Genomic DNA, 21,335 nt, shown 5'->3' with positions numbered 1-21,335 from the left:
AGTTAAGGTGGCCATAGAGAACATGTACGCACAAAATAAAACACACAAGGCCCCGAAGGCACAAACACAAAGCAGACATCAAGAACATAGCTGTATACAAGATGCAAATGGACTTTCACATACCAAAGGTACCAATCTGAAACAAATTTAAATGATATAAAAAAATGTATTTTATATATATTTTTTTTGGCAGACATCCCTGACTATCTTTACACACTTAAAACACAAATTCCACCTTACATTGCACCTCAGCATGGAAAATTTACACTAGAGTAATTTGACTGGCTGATTTAATCCAATAGCAATTAGCATCATTGAACATAGCTTTCAGTTTTTCTGTACATCTACTAAACAGCTTTTGAAAGGAGCTCTCTCTTTAGGACTCATAAGTAGCAAAGCTATGTTTACTGTATAAAATTGTTAAATGATATACAATAGAGCCATTGTAAGACTACAGGGTATCGACTCTAGCACTGCAAGCTTCTGCTGGCTCAGTAAACATCGGATGAATCTAATTTTCTTACTGATACAAAACACATAATATTGGGCAATTTTTACTTATTTTGCAACCTTTGTCTCAGTCAGAAATTCCTTTTTCCTTAGCTTCCTTTCTTTTGCACTCAGCTCTTTGCCTGCTGATCACGGTAATAAGAGCCCGCCGCAGTAGCCGGCTTGCTGGCAGCTGAACGGCGAGACAGCTAATTACTGTTTCAAAACAGAAAGGATTATTGAATTTCAACCCTTCAGTCTTTCCATCCTCCCACAGACAACTGCCATTGACCGTCACGCAAGGGTCCAAAAATGCTAAAGTGCCCGCCGCTTCTCAGGTGGGTGACTGTCCAGGACACATTACAAGTGACACCGCTTTTTAGCCAAGTTAAAGACCAAGAGAACGGTGAGGTGGAACTGGGGCTTTGCTCGTTCCTCCTCCTTCCTGAAGATATCCAGGAAAACTGTTTAAAGACATGATGCTGATCCTGTTGTGTTCTGAGAGAGTGTAGGCCTGGTCACAATTTCCCTTCTAGATTTCTAGGGAGTGCAGCCGGAGTAAAATCTATTAACGAAATTCAGAAAAGAACCCCATTTATACAATATCATGCATGGTATTTGCAGCAGAATCATAATTAAAAAAAAAAAATCCCTAATTTGCTAATAAACCAGATAATGGCTTTCGGTTCCCTCCGATCCCCAAATTTTTAGCACATTTTTCTATCATTCTAACATGAATGGCAATAAGCCAAAGACATCTTCCTAAATCAATGTGCTCTGTAAAACACAGAGGGAAAAACACAGATAGAATCAATGAGGTCACATTTACAGCAATTGCTGAACGGGTACCATCTACTGTGCCTTGCTCAATATCATCTGGTATTCACACTGGCTTTACAAGGATTAGGACTTGAAACTTGCTGATTGAGTTTACCCTTCAGAGTCCACACCAGTGCTGGGACTGAACTTCATTAATAATGCAAGCAAATGTTGTAAGAGAAAGATGTGGGGGGGAAAAGGAAAAAAAAAAAAAAAAAAGAGAAAGACCTGCAAGGGACAGAAATCGGAACTTTCCCTGTTGCTACTTTAATCTCTTTCCTTTGGAACATTGCCGTATAAATGAGTTCTAACAGAAATTGCCTCAAAGCTGCTACTCCTTCCTTAGATACGCATATTATTTAAAATCTTAGTATCAACAGAACAGAAAATCCAAATTAATTTTATTATATACAGCAAGATCTGCAAATCTGCACCATTCTGTTATGCAATGCCCTTAATTTTTCTACAGGTTATTTACTGCAGGGCCAGTTAAGAAATATGTACAATATATTTTGAAATAGCAAGGTAAAGACAACAAAGTAAACAGAAGACTGTAATTAAGATGCTAGGATGGATATCCTGAAAGAGAAAGATTTCAATAAAAAAAGCATAACTCTATATAGACGATTTATGTACCCCTTAAAAAGCATAATAAAATTCATAATTTCTAAATCTGAAATCTGAAAATTTCAACAGAAATGCTCACTTCAACTCTTTCATTAAACAGAAACATAACACTGAATTAATCTTTCATAACTGCTACGTAAATCTAGCTAGAGACAGAGTATCCTGCTGAATATTTAATTGCAGCCGAGTTCAGAGCCGAGCACATGAGCAAAATTATGCTGCCGATGTTTCGTATAGATCTAGTCCCAAGAGGGAGTACAAGATGTTGCAAGACATACCTGTACTGAAGAAAGTATAATGAAGTACCTACACACTGCAGTAGCATATTGTGTTTCAGAAAAAATACCCTGCTCCCTGTATTAAAATAAGCTCATGAGAACTCTTAGCTTTTCTTACAGGTCTCTAATAGTCTTATAGCTATTCTTACAGCTGATAATATATGTTAACCTATATGTTTTGCTCTTGTTTATATCCTTAAAGACACTATTACCTGTAAACAGCTTTTCCTTTTACTGATGATACTAAGGGTGTCATCTACTTGTATCATGGTGGTCAATGTTTGTAAACAACCACTATAGGTGAGCTAACTACCCACGTGCACAACTATTCACCCAAACATGCATCTTGACTTTAGAAATACTAAGGATTTACAACCTTAGCAAAGTCAGTAGCACCCAGGGCTACCATAAATCACAAAGTTTATGTAAGTGCCTAAAAAACTAATTACGTATTTAGATAAAACATTCAGTATTCTAGAGTACATGAACACATTTACCCCAAATTACTAAAATTGTGTTTAGTAATGAAGGTTGGGAATGATTAATTAGGTCTGCTCTAGGAACAAAGGAAACCCGCTAGTACCAGAGCCTGACTGGTGGCAGCTCACCCAGGCGCCCTTCTGGCAGCAGCGCGGAGAGGTGCGGCAAAGAGGGGAAAGCACGTAAGCCGCTACAGAACTCAGTAAACCATTTTGGTAAAAAATAGCAAAGTATGACGCAAGCTGTAAAACCTGATCTGAATTAACAAGAACACGTAGTGACAAGGGAGGAGAGTTAATAAAGAAATCAAAGGGTAAGGCACAGACAGAGGAAACGGATTTTCGGAATATATATCTATCATTAGCATAACAAAGGCTCCTAGAAGTCAAGGATAAATCAATCCCTTAAGGACTGTGATCTCCTGTCCTGATGTGCTTTGCACGTTTAAGTTCCTTCCATGTGTATGAACAATTTGCGCTATTAATAAATATCATTACTCTTATCTGCGACAGATTAATTTCATTCTAACCCCATAGTTAAGGGGACAGTAATTTCGGTTAAACACAAACTACCTTAAGAATGCAGAGTTATGGAAATCAAACTTAAAATGATAATCACAATTCTTCACATCGACAATTTTGAAATAGTAATAGGGCTCACTTGGTCCCTTATACAGATGACATTTTATAGCATACGCACATTCCTTACATAGTTAAACTAGCCATGTATTATGTGAAGAGCAGACTATCCTCCACATAGTGTTACTACTATTAGGACAGATTTGCAGGTATCTTATTTCTATAGACAAACAACTACATATTAACACCTTGCATTTAAGTCATCAAATTCCTTGATTTTAACTGAGTGGAAAAGTAGTCACAAAAAAATTTTCCTTTTCTTGTGGTTGTTTTCTCTATAATTCTTAAAGTGTTCCCCAAAGGTCCCGAGGCATCAACAACTCAGATTTACAGCTGGCACAGGCAGAGGTCCTATGGTCCTGGAATTCTCAGTCTGCTCTGCCTGGACCACAAAACTTTCTCTCAGGCCGGTAATATTCTCTGAAGCTGTCTGTTGCCAACAGAGCGCACCACGTTCACAGACATAGGTACACCTTATCCCTCGATCCTCTCTTCCCATGCTCAGGTAGCAGAAAGGAAACAGGAGATGGATTTGAACTCCCGCCGCACTTCTGCATCCTGCCCAGCTCCCAGCATGGGTAAAATAGCTCCAGGGCTCCATGTATTTGCACAGATTCCCTGAAGCTAAGGTATCTCCCCTAAATCCTGATGTTGCTGCCTTGGGGCTATTTTCAGGCAGCTTAAATTAAAATTAGCCTAAAATGTCCATTGAGTACATGCTTCAGAAAACCCATAGCCAGCCAAAAGGGCACAGAAGACCTATTGAATTTTAGGTGGAGCTACATGATTTGAATATGGCCCTTTTTTGTTGTTGTTTTTAGATGCATGCTCCTTGTGGACACTAAAAGGGACACTGTCCACATGCTCCCTGGTGTATATGGGGCAGCACTAAGCCTGTGAAAATAACTGGCGGTGAGGAGTTCCTGGAGTCGCTGCTGCTTTGTGCTTTCTGGCCTCACGACAGTGACCTGTGTTATGATTCAGCTTCAAAGTATGGTGAGAACCACTCACCTGGGCTCATGGGGTCAGGATGTGCAGTTTATTATACTGAAGAGGCAAAGAACCCAGGAATTCTCACTTTCTAGCTGGGTGCTTTAATATCAGACTGTTACAAAAAAAAAAAAAAAAGAATAGCACTGGCTGCTCAGTACCAGAAGAGCTTGGTGAACTAAATCCTGAGTCAATAGAGATATTTGGGATGTTCTGCTATTTCTTTATATTCTAAGATCCTGTTCTAAGACTGCAATGCATTCAAAATTTAAACATATCGGACTTTTCCCTGCATATATCCAAAGCTTCTCTCTATCACTGTCTACTTAGAAAACTTAGACAATTGTGCCAGGTAGGTATGATAGTCCTCTCCATCACCTAAAATTTGGGTGAGACAGTGCCTCAGCTGGGCGTGCAAATTAGGTGGATGCAACTGCATCCTCAAACTGCATTCTTTGTCTTCCTAACACAAATTTAAAGTTCATTGTGAAACATGAGATTAATGTGTAGCTGAGGCCATGCCCAACCAAGAAATTCCTACAAAGTTCACCAGAACTGTGGGAGCTGGCTCTAGCCCACCCTGCGTGGGTGTCTGATGGGTATGGCATATGTTCTCAACTGTATATGGAGGACCTCAAAACCAACAGCTGTTTTGATGTTCCTAGATAAAACCCATGCTCTCTGAACCCATGTTTAATGTATACGCATGGTTTCCTGGTTACCTACAGTCAAAGCCATCTGTTAAGATGGCTTTTTGCCCATTTGCAGATTGGTCTGATTATTCCACTAGAGCATAGGTGCCAGGTAATGATAGGTTTAGATGGACAGCCTGCAGTGCACCACAAGTGACAAGGCTTCTGCCAGAAGTCCTCTTTTGTGACTCCAATATTGCATTAGCACTATATGCCTCTTTGCATTTGCCCATATATATTGGCACTTACGTGAGGCCATTTTGTGTGCATGCAGTTCTCTGGCAGCCAGTAACCCCAATAAATACATAAAAATATAAATATAATCCGTCTGAGCCCAAGGAAGAAACAATTTTCTCTAAACAATCAGCAACTTAGCCAGATCCATAGCCATAAACATTATGCCTTTTCACTTGCCACATATGCACAAAATTACTGTCTTTACCTGCTTATAGTCCGTCTGAAAAATAAACCTTAATTGTGTGGGTCACCCTTAGAGATTGAAACACATAAACCAGAACATCCATTTCTCTCAGTAGCAGTCTGAATGTGTTGCAGCCAATATGAGTTTCAGCTTATAAATGCCTATGGGCAGAACGCAAGCAGACATAAGCTGGAGCCACGTACACTTGCCTTTGAGGTTAGTTGACAGCTGGGGGATTTGTCAGCTTGCCACAGAGAGCACTAACCCAAGCGTGGATGTCATTTTTCTCTTTGAGCATGCACAATTAAATCTGCCTGGCATCATCAGCATGGGGCACCACACTCTACAAGCAGCGCGGAAGGGAGGGGGGACGTCTTGCTCCTCGGCGGCTGAAGAGAAGCTGCCAATCCCGGAGTGTAAGTTGTGCATAGGCAACTGCTACGAAACTTCGACCCAGACATTTTAGTCTTTGCTAGAACAGAGCTAAATCAGCCTCATCTAATTGTACAATCAATTTAATTTCTTCTTTCATACTAAAGACAGCTTTCAACAGAGGATTATTCCAGTTTACATGGAAATGCTGTCAGCTACACAAAATAACCACATTGAAGACGGGGTGCATGCTGTTTGAAAAACTTGCAGAAACCGGTATTAAATTTCAGCTATTTGCCCCAATTTGTTCCACCCGTCTTGCTCACAGGCCCCCGAACAAACGCATACTGTGGTCTGCAATTCATTCAAATGACAGCTACGATGCCACAGAAGTCAGTTAGCTGACAGCTCCCTATCCCTGAATTTAATTCCGAGCGAATCCTGGCTGCCAGAGACTTGTGTTTATTTACAGCTGTCACTTGAAGGGGATATGTAAGGGAATTGATGGTATTAACAGAGGGCATATAGCAGGCTGTAGGAAGGGTGGTGTAGCCACCTGCTCCTAAAGAAATCGTTATGGATGCACATTGGATGTTTACACTGGCTCCGAGGAAGGAAGGGATGCGATATGGCTGGTCTTCCTCTGGGAAAACCCAGTTGCTTCAAAGGAGGTAGGGAGACAAGTAGGACTGCCGTGGCTCTTCCCCAGCTGTTTGTTGGAGCTCTACTACTAATGAGATCACTAATTACTCTTAAGGTTGGAGTAACTGTCTACTGTAGTTTACATTAAAGCCAACAAAGGTACCAAGCTATACACAGTACATATGCATCTTTTTTTTTCCTCAACGAGGGGGAACCTGTATTGCCTCCTGCTAACCCACTGCTGGAGCCCCCTTGTCAAGGATAACAGGGATGGCTAAACTAGCCAGTAGCCAGCAGCCAGCAGCCAGCAAAATTCAGACACGTTTACTCTTGTTTAGTGTGCCTGTCTCATCCAGCCCGGCTGCATCTACGCTTTCTTGGTCCCACGTGGCACAGTAAACAAAAGATGCTGCTCGACTTGAGGAGACTGGAAAGAGCAATGAAGGATGAGAAGTCTGGGAACGAAAATATCTTACTACGGGTTTGCTGAATGTCCTTTCTTTTATGGCTTCTGAATCATTTTAGAACTCTTAAAAATCCCATTAGGTGGTAATCTGTACAAGTTGATCACACAAAGTACCTTGGGACTGAACTTGATACATGACACAGGAATTAGTTTCTAAAGGAACATTAGTACTTTTTTGACTTATCGCAATACAGGGTTAAGATAACATGAGCTATCTTTGGAGTAAGAACTTTCTTGTTAAGCACTAAGCCTATCATAAACACAGAGCAGAAATTTTCTTAATAATGCTACTAACATATACTGAAATTTATTGATAACTGTGGTCTGATTCTAAGTCAGGAGATAGATAGAGAATATCTTAAATTCAGTCACCACAGACCCAGCCGAAACGTCCTGGGAGCAGGAGCTGGCGGAAGGGTGATTCATCACAGCAGCACTGTCTCAACAGAGGAGCTGTGGGGATGGTACCATGGCCTGCATGTTTGCTCCTCTGTTTTTCCAGAATAAGGATTTCTCCAGGGTTCTGGTCTAGATCCTGCTTGTGGATCCCTTCAGGAATGCTGAATCTCTCCAGGAACCCTGAATCTCTCTTTGATCGTCCAGTTTAGCCATAGCCTGTGTCTAGGTAGTTTCTTGTAGGCTCAAAATAAACAAGACCATCTGTATTGCTGATACTTTGACCCGAGCAGCATTGTCTCCTCTCCTGATGGCGCTGCACCAGCCCCAGCACCAGCAGCACTGCTGCCTGGCACAGCTGCTTGGCGGAGAAGAAACTGGTGGCACAGACCGGGGCAAAGCTGGACTGACAGCCAGATAAAGGATGAAGACTTTCCTTCCTTTGTCAGTCATAGCAGAACATGGAAACTCCTTCCAGAAACCTCGGACCACCATCAGGGCTTGGCTTTGGAGAGGCAGCAGCACCTCAGGCATTCTCCCTTGTCAGAGGTCGAGGCAGAAAACACAGTATCTGTATTTCTCATGCACTCCTTCTGCACAGAAATCTGACTCACCCAAACTAAACAGCATAGCACATCTTCCCCAGAGCCAAGACTTTTTTGCATACTAAGGAAAAAACTAAAAAAAAAACCCACCATGCTGGGAAGATGGTCTGTAATAGCACTGTAAAAATACAGGAGCAATTTTCACTGTTGGAATCAAAGATATTTTAAATCTGCTTGTTCGAACTGCTATAATCTAAATTAGTTTCAGTATTGAGAGATTTATGGATAACGGTACAGAGGACAATCACAGGACAGCAAGCAGGTATGCGAGGAGTCCCCTTCTCCACACTAAATTCAATAAGCATGAGGAAAAGGCAATGAAAAGATGCTGCTATTGAATCTCAGGGTCACTGTCTGAAATGTCACAGAAACTAAGAATATTAAAATTATTTAGACTCATCTTCCTGAAGTGTATGCCAAACTTCAAGTGAGAAAGAATGCAAACATAGAAATTAAAAAATATGGAAAGGAAAGGGAAGAAACATATCAAATAAGGAAAGTTTAAATCATGCCATTGGAAAAAACAAATAAAACTCAAGCTCAATAAATTAGCAAAAAGTACTTTCTCAAGCATGTAAGTTTAAAAAAGCTGATTTAATTTAAAAATAGATTTAATAATTCCATTAGGCAGGTATACATCTGGTATAAGATGTAAGTTTTGTCTTTTCAGAATAAGATTTGAGACAAAAGGAAAAATTATTAAGGAAATGTCAAGCAGTAACAGGAGGTATAAAATCATTGACAAAGAAAAGCTTAGACCATGTACCAAGTACAGATATACTCATTCCCAAGTATCTCTCCACTCTTTTAAAAGTAAAAGATTATCCACCACGAGATATGGCATCTGTACTTATAATGTCTCCTTTTCTGCATCGTGCATTAAAGAAGGTTTCAGGTACTTTAACACAATTACCACTGCTTTTCTTTTTTTCTTTTTTTTTAAGAGTATCAGCTAATTCCTGCTCATTACCAGGTAGCAACAAGTTCTGCCTCTCAAAATCTTTTAGCTTCTTATGTTGCTTCGTGACCGGCGCACCTAACCCATCCCTCCCCAGGTGGCTGCACAAGAGGACCGGCTTTAGATCAAATAAAGCAATCCAGGCTCGAGGGGAAAAGTGAAATAAGCTCCACAGCTGAAGGACCCTCTCACTGAGACCATCTGAACACAAGCAACTGAAGACCCAGATCAAGCACAACTATTAACTCAAGGAGCGGCAGTGTAGTGGAGGGAGAGATGTAGGCTGTTATGTGGAATAGTGCCAGAAAAATTACAGATAAAAACAAATTACAGATATAAACAGCACCCAGAAGTGGAAAAACAGCTTTTAAACACATGCATTTATTGCAAGATATTCCATTCAGTGTATGACCTTCTGTACTTCATCCCACCTTCTACATACACTTAAGTGTTGCTCCAAACACGGTATATTCCTGCATCAGGTAATCTTGATGATATGCACTGGACACAGAAGCAAACTGTATTCTCAAGAGGAAAACCTCAGGTATACTGGAGAGATGCAAATGGGATAAAACTAGTCAGACTTAGCGATCATATTCCCTAGATAATACTAAATTCATTAGCATATAACATCAACTTCATTTCTGACTCGCATGCCCACCAGTGTATTTTCTTATAGACTGGTTTATCTTTATAGAAACACAACACGACAGAATCTAAACTAAACTTTTAGAGTTTCACGATAATAATCTTATCATTGAAGATTAAACTCCAGCTTCCTAATATCTAAAAAATATTTCCTGTAATAAAAGAAAGAAATAGCATTCAATACTTTTCCATCATTTCCAAGCAACACAATCAGGAGCTATACATGGCACTGAAAGGGGAAAAGAGGAGAAGAGGGTAAGATGGGTTTGGAAAACACATGTTCAGTTTCTTTCCATTTCCCATTACTACACTGTTATAGATATATCAAAGCGTTTTAAAAGTATTTAAAAGTATTTTATAAAAAGTGACCCTACCTAGTTTCTTAACTACCACAATGCAAAAAGTTCTGCACTGGCAGATATTTTTTACATTTGTTTTAATTTTTTATTATGTTCAAATAGTGGTATATAAGCGCATATATAGTCATAATGAAATGTCTAGGTCTCTTTAAAGCTATTAATCCGTCCCTTTGTCAGAGAAAACATTGATTAAATTTAATTCTGTGCCGAGTCCGAAATTCACAAAAAAGGAACTATTAGGTTACTTTCTTTTTTATTCACAGAGATGAAATATTGCTTTCTTGTGTTATAACAGATAACACACACGCGAGAACTGGGTGAAAGGAATGTTCATAGAACTTTTTCCAAGCCACATGCTAATCACTCTTTTCTATTAGAACTAATTCTCCAGTCTTTCCTAAATAGCTAAAGCAAAAAGATTCTGTAATTGTTTATTAAATTGGTATGAAAACTAGTATAGGTATTTAAAGTACAGCATATATTGTAGAGTGGCTGCTAAGGAAATATTATTAATTAGTAATAAAGCTAACATTATCCTGGCCATAAACCTCCTTTCTTAAATTTGCAGTCTGAATTGGGATAGTGAAAATATAGTTGAATAATTAGGAAATGAAACTTAAGAGAGTGATGAGAGTGATCTTTTTTTTTTTCTTTTTCTTTAATCCTAGAAATACAAGGTCCGATTGAGGAGGTGTTTTAACATATGAGTGAGCACGACTCATATGCACTGAAGTACCTTGCTGAGCTCAGTGCCCCCTTAAAACTGAACTCACCAATTCTGGCTGGAAAGTGGATCCTAGCAGCCGTTAGCCAAGCACCACCTAAGCTGAATTTCCCAAGTAGACTTCCCATTCAGAACAAATGTGATACGTCGATTCAGAGCCCACGTGTGAGAGCCACTGACTCCACCCGGGTTCGGGACTTCAGGAGTTACCCCACAAACGCACCCAAACCCAGCACCCAGCACCTTGCTGGCTGTTAGGACAACTCCTGATGGTCTCAAATCCCACCCCTGATTTTGCTCTAGAATCACAATTGTGGTTTGAAATCAGCCTTATATTCTTGACTAAGAAAAAAAGATCCCACTGATTTCGGTGCTTTTCTGTGACAAGAAAACTGGGGCAGGTGGCAAGTTGTGGAGATACAGGGGTTTTAGTCATGTAACTATAAATATAACTTCATATATGTCTAAAAATAATAGCTAGTGCTAATAAGCCGCAGCTGTGAACACAAAATTATTAGCTGAACGATACACTGATTATTGGTTCCTCATCTATCTTCTATTCTGCTAGAAAACCTATGGTGAGCTATCTTAACATCAATGGAATAAATAGGCGTCACCTTACATTACATGTTTTCCAACAAGAAATTTATATAGACTAACAGCATAAGTATTTGGAACGGAATACAAGTGATTGTGAACCCATTAGTTCCAAGTTATTATTTAATCAGAATTAACCCAGTTCTGCATTATTGATTTTGAGAAGAATGGAAATCTGTGCTAGACATTCCTTCTACTTTTCCATTCAATTTAATTAAAATGTGCTAAACTTAATTAAATGTGTCGAATTTAGGACAACTAAATACCTCATCTTTCAATATAATAATTCACTTCATCATAGAAAATATGAGTGGACACTAAAGAAATAACAGTAACTTTACCACTGTTGTTTTGTTGAAGGAAGGAGTGCTATAAATGGAATTAACTGCGACTAGTTCGTTTCTTTTTTTCATTATTCAAATGATCAATTATTTTAACTGAAATGTATTTAATTAAAACTGAAATATATTTAATTTAATTAAATTGTCAATGTCTGCCATTTGTTTTAATGCCAAATCTGGACAGGTACTGGATATCAATGTCTCATTATGCATTTAAATTCAGCAGAGCAAGCCAAGGCAAACACATACGACTTCATCACACCTCAAGGTGCTGAGTACTCAGCTTCTGGTGGCTGCAACTAATCCTACTTAGCAGCAAAGGTAGATTATTTTATTGAATTTAAGCCTTCCAGCCCTGGGGTTTATGAGATTAAATTCTCCGTTCCAGCTGTCTCCCGGGCAGGTCTGACTAACCTGCACTGTTATTTACACTCAGCACCGCTCGGGCTAAGTGGCTTGGGTAAAAGTCTCATGATTCTCTCGGATTCATAAAACCTCCTATAAATAACCTGAGTTGAAAATTTCTATCTTAACTTGAAATTTTGAAGTCCAGGCTTTCCTGCTGTCATCCTGGAGACTCACCAAGGCATTCTGAGAATTACCGTACCTGATATTGCTGTTAAAAACCCAGAGTTTTTCATCACTCAACTTGGTGATTTCAGAGTACACAAACTGGAAAATTTTAACTGCTCTCACGTCTGCTCCTGTGGGACCACTCACCAGCAGCTAAACCATTAGCTTCTTTTTTCCGCACATGACGAAAATGAGAAGACCGATATCAGACCCCTCTTCTTGCCTGTACTCTTTCCTCTGAGCACCCACTTCCTTGTCTCTGCTAAAGGAAGAGTTTGCAACTAACTTTCAAAAAATGTTCTCTGGAGAACGGCCATCACCATGTGCGTGCCAGCTGGGTGACTGCGAATTTATTTTTATTTTGAAATATTTGTCAAGCTGTGTCCTGGGATTCCTCAATCTCAAGAACCACAAAAGCAAGCCTATCCCAATCCTACACTTCATTCTCTATAAAGAACAGGAAAAAAACAAAAGCAAACCTATAATTAATGTATTTACTTTCAAGTGGTTCTACCTTTTCTCTGGAGATTCTAGACTCTGCTGTAATAAACTGCTCCCCTTGAATGTCATTTGTGCTCTTGAGTATATACTGACTCCAGACTGGTGAGCACTATCATCTGTATCCTTACAAAAAGTGTTTTGAAGCCAAAGTAGGCTGAGAGAGCTGTTAGCAGAATCTTTTTAAGATATTACAATACGTGCTACTGACCAATAAATTAGTTTTCGTCTCTTGCCAAGCCTATCCCATAGTTTTTTCAATACTGGGAAACCTTCAGAGAAGCCTTTCTTAATATAAGCAGAGCCTTACAAGTGCCACATTTCTGCAACTGTCTGGGGAGTGCAGAGTCTTCTTTTTAAGTGGAAATTTCACCTCATTGATTGCCTTCATTTGGGTTCATCTCAGATTCATGTCAGAGATCAAGCATCTTGGAGAGTATTTGTAAATATATCAGTTCTTGTTAAACATTTAAGCATAAACCTAGATATAAAGAAATTAAAGATACGCCATAGAAACCTATGCAGTAGCTTTTCAAACATTGCCAGGTGCACTGCATAAAACAGGAGCACTTCCAGTTCCTCCAGGTTTTGTCCTACTGGCAAAGCAATCTTTCCTTCAACTCTCTAGGGCCATTTCCCAGCACCAACTTAAAATATCCAGAATGAAGAAAAAAAAAGCTGTATGTGCAACAGAATGCAATGCAATGCACCATCAACTCAGTTTTTGTACCACCAACACAATATTTGAAAATGTTGCCTTTTTTTCCCTAGTTTTTTTAAGCGAAAACATCTGAGGGGAGCTCAGGGACTGGTTGAGGACTCAAGCATGACTTCTTAGAACATCTCTCTTGTATCCTGTTGTGTCTCTTTGCTCCTTGTAATTTCTGAATTTTCTATTTCCCCAAACATAATTCAGTTAGGAGAAACTATTCATTTGAGAGCTTCCAACCAGAAAATCCTTCAGGTTTTTCCAGCAGTGTACTAGAAAAACTCACTTTCAATCTTTCTCTTTTATTATTTTCTTCAATATCTCCATTCTGCTGGATGTTATGGTTTTTTGCAAAAAGGTCACAGTCTCACAAACATCCAGCAGAGGAACCTGAATCTATCTTGATTCAAATCCACAAAAGCTTTGGTGGTTATGATTTCCTAAATTTTCAAGGACTTAGAAGAGGGGATCTTTCCTTTTTCTTACTTTACAAGAATCATTTGTTATTTAACTATCATTATGTTTTCTGCTCTTGGAATAACACTTGTTCCTTCCTAACTCCCACCACATGTCTGAAGACTTGGAAAACAGAATTTCCACAGATCACACAAAAAAAAAAAGTTCCAAGACACCAGGTTCTCAAGCACTGATGAGTATTTGTATGCAGAAAATAATTTTTAGAAAGATGTCAGTAGATAAACTTATATTTTCAAGGGTCAAAAATAGGAATAAGATTTTGGCTGGAAACACAAACATCATTGTGGAAAAGCACTCTGTGGCCATTTAAGGCCAGCACTTGCAACTCTACCTTAAGCTTGGAAGAAAGGCTAAAGATGGAAATCGTAACTGTTCAGCTTGAATCTGCTCTATTTTTGTTAGGCTTCTAGAAAAAAAAGTTAGTGCTTTGATCAAGATGAACTGACTACCTGATTGAAGAAGTCACTTTTCCATGATTTATTACTTTCCGTGGGCACTTACTTGACAATTAACAAAGAAGATCTGTCTTGATGGATGGACAAAGTCTTCAAACAAACAGAATATGCCATTGTTTGAAGTAAAGAAAAAAAATGTGACTATGAAAAGTCACAAAATTAGTGTTGATATATCCACTGGATATTATTACTACTTATCAGATGCTATCTTGGCTCCTCAGTGTGTGACTGTGGTGTTAAATTTGTAGTCAGGATCAGTCCTCTTCCACCTACAGTCCATTTATTATTTAAACTAATCCATTAAGTAAATACACTACTAACTAAAATAGACCATAAGGACACAGAAGCCTTTCCCATCATATTCCTTCTTGATGGTCTCAGGACCTGTGCACCATTCAGCTGTCGATACTTCTCCAGTTCCCAATTCTTGACATGTCCCACAAATCTCTGTTGGGGAGGGAACTGTTCAGTCACATGTGAGGTTAGGGCAACACTGAGAGTAGTGTCTGAACAATATTTTATGGTGTGAATAGGTTCCTTCCTATAGCATGAATAGGTGTCTCACCTGCCTTTAGGAAACCGAGGCCCCCTGGACCACAGGGAAAGACTGGAACAAGGAAGACTCTCCCACAGTGGAGGAGGACCGGGTTAGGGAGCACTTAACCAAATGGGACATACATAAGTCCATGGGGCTTGACAGTCTGCACCCATGAGTGCTGAGGGAGCTGGCTGATGGCATCATGAGGCCACTCTCAAATATCCTTGAATGGCCATGGCAATTGGAAGAGGTTCCTGAAGTCTGGAAGAGAGCAGATATCACTCCTATTTTCAAAAAGGGTGAGAAAGATCTGGAGAACTACAGGCTGCTCAGCCTCAGCTCAGTTCCTGGGAAGGTGATAGAGAAAATTCCCCTGGAAAGCACGAAGTTAAACAAGAAGTGCAAAGTCCTACACCTGGGAGGAATAACCCCAGGCATCAGCACATGCTGGTGGCTCAGTGTCCCAAAAGCAGTTTTCTGAAGCTTTGCAGAAAAGGAACTTGGGGTTCTGGTGAACTACAAGCTGACCAGGTGCCAGCAATGTGCCCTTGGGGCAATGGTATCTTGGGCTGCATTAAGAAGAGTCTTGCCAGCAGGTCAAGGGAGGTGATTATTCCTGTCTACTCAGCAGTGGCAAGGCCACACCTGGAGTACTGTGTCCGGTGCTGAGCTCTCAAGTACAAGAAAAGATATGGAGTTACTGGAGTGAGTCCATCATAGGGCCACTAAGATGATTAAGGGACTGGAGTATCTTTCATATGAGGTGAAGCTATGAGAGTTAGGGCTGTTCAACCCAGAGAGGAGAAGGCTCAGGGGGGTCTTATCAATGTGCATAAATATCTGAAGGGAGGGAACAAAGAAGAGGGAGCCAGACTCTTCTCAGCAGTGCCCACTGACAGGACAAGAGGAAATTGGTGCAAATTAAAACATGTGAAATTCAATCTGAACATAGGAGCACGTGGTTTTTTGTTTTGTTTTGTTTTGTTTTGTTTTTTTTTCTGTGAGGATGACTGAATGCTGGCACAGGTTGCCCAGAGATGTTTTGGAATCTCCATCCATGGAGATATTCAAAAGCCATCTGAACACAGTCCTGGGCAACTGGCTCTAGGTGGCTCTGCTTGAGCAAGGGGCTTGGACGAGATGACCTCTGGAGGTCCCTTCCAACCTCAACAACTCGGTGATTCTGTGAAAGGAAACCCTATGTTATAAATTCTTTGGCAGCTTAAAAGCAAGCTTCAGGTTCACACTAGTAACCCATACAAAACTTTGCAACTGAATGACTCATTTCTTATGCTGAATTAAACACTCCCAGAATGTGGGCTGAAGTAATTTTGAAAAAGGATCTGTTCAACTGTCATCACACTCTCCTGCAAATGTAAATCAATTCTTAACCACAGCATCACAGCCACCTCTTACAAGATGTAATTTAATCTTCATAATAATTTTGTTTCTTTTAGGTCTGATGTTTTCTTGCCATGCAAGTTTCAGATCATCACAATAGAACATGCCCAGCTAAGACTAGCTAGGGTTTATCTCCACGTTGTAGTTTGTTAAGACAGCATGCATTTACAGCCATGTTTTCAAAGCACACGGTTATGCAGCCACAAACGATTGGAAACACAAAAAACTGTACTTGCACAGAGTTGTAAATCTACTAGTTCTATGTGCAATTGTGTGTGCCTATATTTGTACTCATCTTGTATTCACAAACACAGATTTTGCCAGGAACTAGTGTTTATTGCTCCGAAAATGCATTTGCATTTTTCAACGTGGTACATATTTTCTTTTCCTAACTTTTTTTACACACTTTATTTTAAGTTATGACTTTTTGATTTACTGCAGGATTGTTACCTAAACTATACCAATGAAAGAAAAAGTGTCTCTGAAGCTTTTTTTCTTTTCCATTCAAAGGGCCAGTTCAAAATGCAGAAATGTTGATGAGTCATATTACGAGCACAAGAATTGTTTGAAAGCAGTATCTGCTATACACCACTGACAGTCACAGAAACATCTGCACAGACAAGCATGTCTGTCTACAGTTAAAAGCAAGATTTTAAATGATTTTAAATTTTAAATTTGCCTTTTACTTTTTACAGCTTTTAATTATATTGCAGTAGCATACTTGACCAATTCTATCCCATGGCATACAAAATCTAAGAAAGTGTAAGTGAACTCACACGCTTAATGAATGCATTCAAATTTAAAAGTCAGACAATAAAAATATTCAGCACCGGATTATGCCATTTGTTTCCTGGGAATAAAATCCTTGGATTTTGTCTTTTCATTCCCCAAGCGATGTGCATTCTAACTGCAAATATTTCTACTGTGACAGTTAATATATGAATGGGTTTATTGATCCTCTGTACTGCCAAATATTTTGTGTTTTTATTAATGTGGAATGGAGTTGTTCTTCAGCAATTAGGGGTTATAATCCTGCTTTACAGGTAAACTTTGGGGTGTAAAAGTAGAACAGAAGAAATATGTGTGATGTTTTCTGTATAAAATTCAACAAATAGCTTGCTACCTAAGGATAAAGTCAATGATCTGAGCCTGTAGGCTAGAATAACTAGGACAAAAGTAAATCCAGTGCTAGAACCTTATTTTCACATTAACCTATGAGACATGTTAGATTCCTTTTTCTCCCAGAATGACAATGGTTTTGTCTTTCATTGCTGAAATCTGATACAATAGCTTAATTATCTGCAAAATTTGTAGTTCCTTTTCTGTGGTTATTGTATAACTCTGTGATTTGACTTGTTTGCTATTCAACAGTGAGTGCTGATGTGGAAAATACAATATATTACTCCAGTGGAAAGAATGGAAACTAGTTGTCACCAGTGATATTGCAAGCTGCCTTCTAAAACAGATGTTGGATAATGAATTTCCTGGATTAAGATAGCAGAGTACTGCAACACTCACTTAAAGTTAATACACCAGATGTATAAGTTATGGAAAGATGCTCATACATTTAAGATCCTGATGTGATTAAACAGGTTTTTGAAGTAGAAGTAAGATATAAATCATCATACATTATCAATACTTCTCATTTTAGCGCAAGCACCAAGCCTGATATAAAATTACACTTTACATATTTCACGTTCTTTGGGCATGGATCAAGAAGACGCAATAACAAACCACTTCACCAGTTCCTAATTTGAAATTATTTATATGTATGAGTACTGTTGAGTACTAGCACAGTCCAGCTCCCCGGAGGCTGAGACAGAAACAACTAATGTAATTTTCGTGATATCACACATTTTTTGCCCAGGTGCGCTGTTTCGTTCTACACAGTGTACACTTGTGCTGAGGATTTATCGAGGTTGTAGTGTGAAAGGAAAATGGATCTCAAACACACTGCTATCCAAACTGAAAACTTCATTGCAGGGGCTTCCGTTTGGATCACATACCCAGATTTTTCTTTCTCTCATAATCACACTAGAAGGAGGGGTTTTTTATTTGTGTGAACCATTCCATAACAGACTGTTGTTTTTTTTTTTTCTATTTCATGAAATAAAAGATTAATTGCTATATGATGGATAATATGGTAATTATTTTAAAACATATCAAATTTAATAGTATGCATTTCTTATCAGACAAATTCAGCTTTTTCAGTGTCACTCAAGCCTGAATATAATAACATAATAATGATGCGTTATCCTCTTACCCTGCATTGCTTTATGCCCACTTAGGCCTTCAGATAATAAAATGCTTAAGGAATAGATTTTATTCACTGTTTTAGCATTTTCTACCTATGATTAAGCACACACGATTACACTGTTGTACTGACTGATGCCAGTCCAGTGTGAGGACATTTCTGAGCAATTATGTTTGGCTAAAGTATTAAATATTACATGCCTTCTCTCTAGGCCGAGATTGTATTGCTATTTAAAAGCTGGAAAACATCAAACACAATGAATACATATGTATGTGTGTGTACACAGACATACATACATATTCATATGCATATATGTGCATGTATATATAAAGAAAAATACTCTTAGGTATTAAAAGACTTCCAGATGATTTGTGTGTTGTTATAGGCACATGCTCTTTCAATGAACTTGTCTTGTCCTCATAGTACAAATAAGAAAACTGAAAAATAAGAACCAATTTTCTATTACCTCTTGTTTTTAAGGGAGAATTCTGATGACTTCATGGTTAGTCTCTTTTTTAAAGCCACACAAAACATTTTGTTTTAGCTCTCTGCCAGTAACTTTATACTTATAGCAACTTCAAGGAGTTTTTGAAATCATATTACACATATTCAGCCGTCAGTCATTTGAAGGTCAGCATTGAAAGACCACCGTTCCATATCAAATGCAATTATTCTATCAATCAGAATTGCCATACTGGGGGAGGAATCTAGAAATCATGACTTTTTGTGATGATCACTGTAACTTCCAAAGTTACTTCAATCATTTGTTGTGTGTGTATTTATTTTATATATATATATATATAAATTGCTCACATTCTTCATTGTGAGTTTTATTTTAGTCTCTATGTTCTCTGTTAGTTTTTTTCTGAGTGTTTTCTGGCTGTGCTAACCTACTGGCATTGTTCTGCCCCACAACAAGTGAATGGCTCCATGCATAGTCTCATTAGCACTATGTAAAGTTCATACTACGATTGGAGTTTATTCTTTGAAGTCATTCCCCACCAGGTAATGCATACATTTATGCAATTCAAAACTAAGAAAGAAACATAGTTAGGACTCAATGACTGATCTTTCTGTTACAAGTTTCTGTTTAAAATTGCTTTTAGTTTTGCAGGTACCAAAAATCTCACTGGACGTGTACACAAAGTAAACAATTAGCTAAGCAACTAAGCAATGGAAGCAATGCCTGTCTCTGACTAAAAGTGTAAATTGTAATTGTCTGCAGAAAAGAATACACATGGAATATGAAAATACAGGAACGGTTTTGAGATATGTCCCTTGGTAGGGATGTTTACCTGAATTTGCAGGGATTTTCCATAAGGAAAGCAGGGAAATAACAGATAGAGCAAAGTCTTTTTTTGAGATCACCTAAGACAGTTTATAACTGAACTGGACAAGAAAGCGTTGGGTAGATTGGAGACCTTAGGACAGAGAGTGTCCTTACATGAGGACAGATATGCAGTACATGATCTATTGACCTCTTTTTTAAATTTTTTTTTTGTTTTGATATTTGTCTGGTTCTTTACGGTGTCACAGGATTATTTAAAATAGATCAATTTGTCTTGTATTTAGTGGTAAATCATCTGTGGTGGTCTTCATGTTACAGGGTTTTTTTTCTTTTTGCTTTCCTTCAATACAGAAAAAATTAGTGGCTTCTTCAATAATAGTATAAAACTGTCAGCTATACAGCATGCTGGCCATCTAACGCAACTAGATTGCTCATTCATCCAGATCTTTTAAATCTATTAGGCTGACAGGAAAGGTACTTGAAGGCTTTCAAAGGCCAAATTACTAAAATTCAAATGAAGTCTAAATTACTGAACACTTTCATGTGATGTGCAAGTCTGCTGGGCACTGGCCATAAAGTGACCTTGGCAGAGCTATTTACAGCAATGTTTTAGATGCACAATTTAACCTGGAGCAAATAAAAACTCATTTATCACATCAGAGTCTGCATAAGTAATCCCTCTCGTTCTTGGGCTTTGGCAGCCACTCAGTAAAGATCACAAAACCACCACAAAGGTCCCATAATCATACTTTCTGTTGCTCAAGAGGGCTTGTTACAGTGAAGTAAAATGTTATGTCTGCATTCATGGCAATGTCCTAATCAGCTGACAAAACTCACTCTTTACTACAAAGATTTCATAATTGTTTTAAGAAGACTGCCACAATACGTAGCATGTGATAGAACAAAAATTGTTATTAGCATGACAGAGTTGCAACACATTTATGGCCTGCAGTATTGTAACGCTCTTCCTTCGCTTACTTAAACACCTGAACAAGCCCACTCACCTAAAGCCAGCCTAAACCACAGGTTTCTTGATTTTTTACTCTGAGGCTGATGGAATATTCATCACTGTATTAAACATGGCAGGGAAAGAAGCTGCTTCTTTATGTATTCTATAGGAAGCAACACCTTGTGCTAGTTGTCAGAAAAATACTTCTATTCAATGCTACAGTAAAGGCTGAAGATTGGTTTTCATTACAAATGACATTTATTTTTCTACCTAAAAGAAAAAACTGAGGAAAGTAAAATCAGGGAAAAGAGATGTCTGACTTGAGTGAATTCTTCTAACAAAAATCAACCTGAATGCCTTTAACACAAGTTTGAAGAATAACCTATCAGAAGTTATTAAACTTTCTTTTAGTAACTAAGTCAGGCTGTGCCGGTTCCAGTAATCATTGTCTGGAACATCAAAGAAATCCCAGAGTCATAACTTCTTATTTGAAATGAAGATGTAACATTTCTAGGCTTTTCTCCCTGTAAAGACAGAGCTCGCAGTGTAATCTGATTGCTGCAGAGGCATGTCAGTGGAGAAGAGTGTGTCATTCGAGGATTTCCTTCCCACCTCCATCAAAAGGCTCATGAGAAATCCAGTTAAGAAAAT

General features: G+C 38.7%; 1 protein-coding gene across 1 annotated transcript in view; it reads right to left on the bottom strand.

Moving 5' to 3' along the window:
• Positions 1–21,335, bottom strand: part of KHDRBS2 (KH RNA binding domain containing, signal transduction associated 2) — a gene marked incomplete at both ends in the record, with an annotated part of 410,021 nt that overhangs the window by 130,359 nt on the left and 258,327 nt on the right. The window lies entirely within an intron of this gene.

The sequence above is a fragment of the Vanellus vanellus genome (genome assembly GCF_965231255.1).
Source record: "Vanellus vanellus genome assembly, chromosome: 3".
NCBI lineage: Eukaryota > Metazoa > Chordata > Aves > Charadriiformes > Charadriidae > Vanellus > Vanellus vanellus.
Note: the sequence above shows the minus strand (reverse complement) of the source record. Positions and strands in the feature narration are given on the sequence as shown.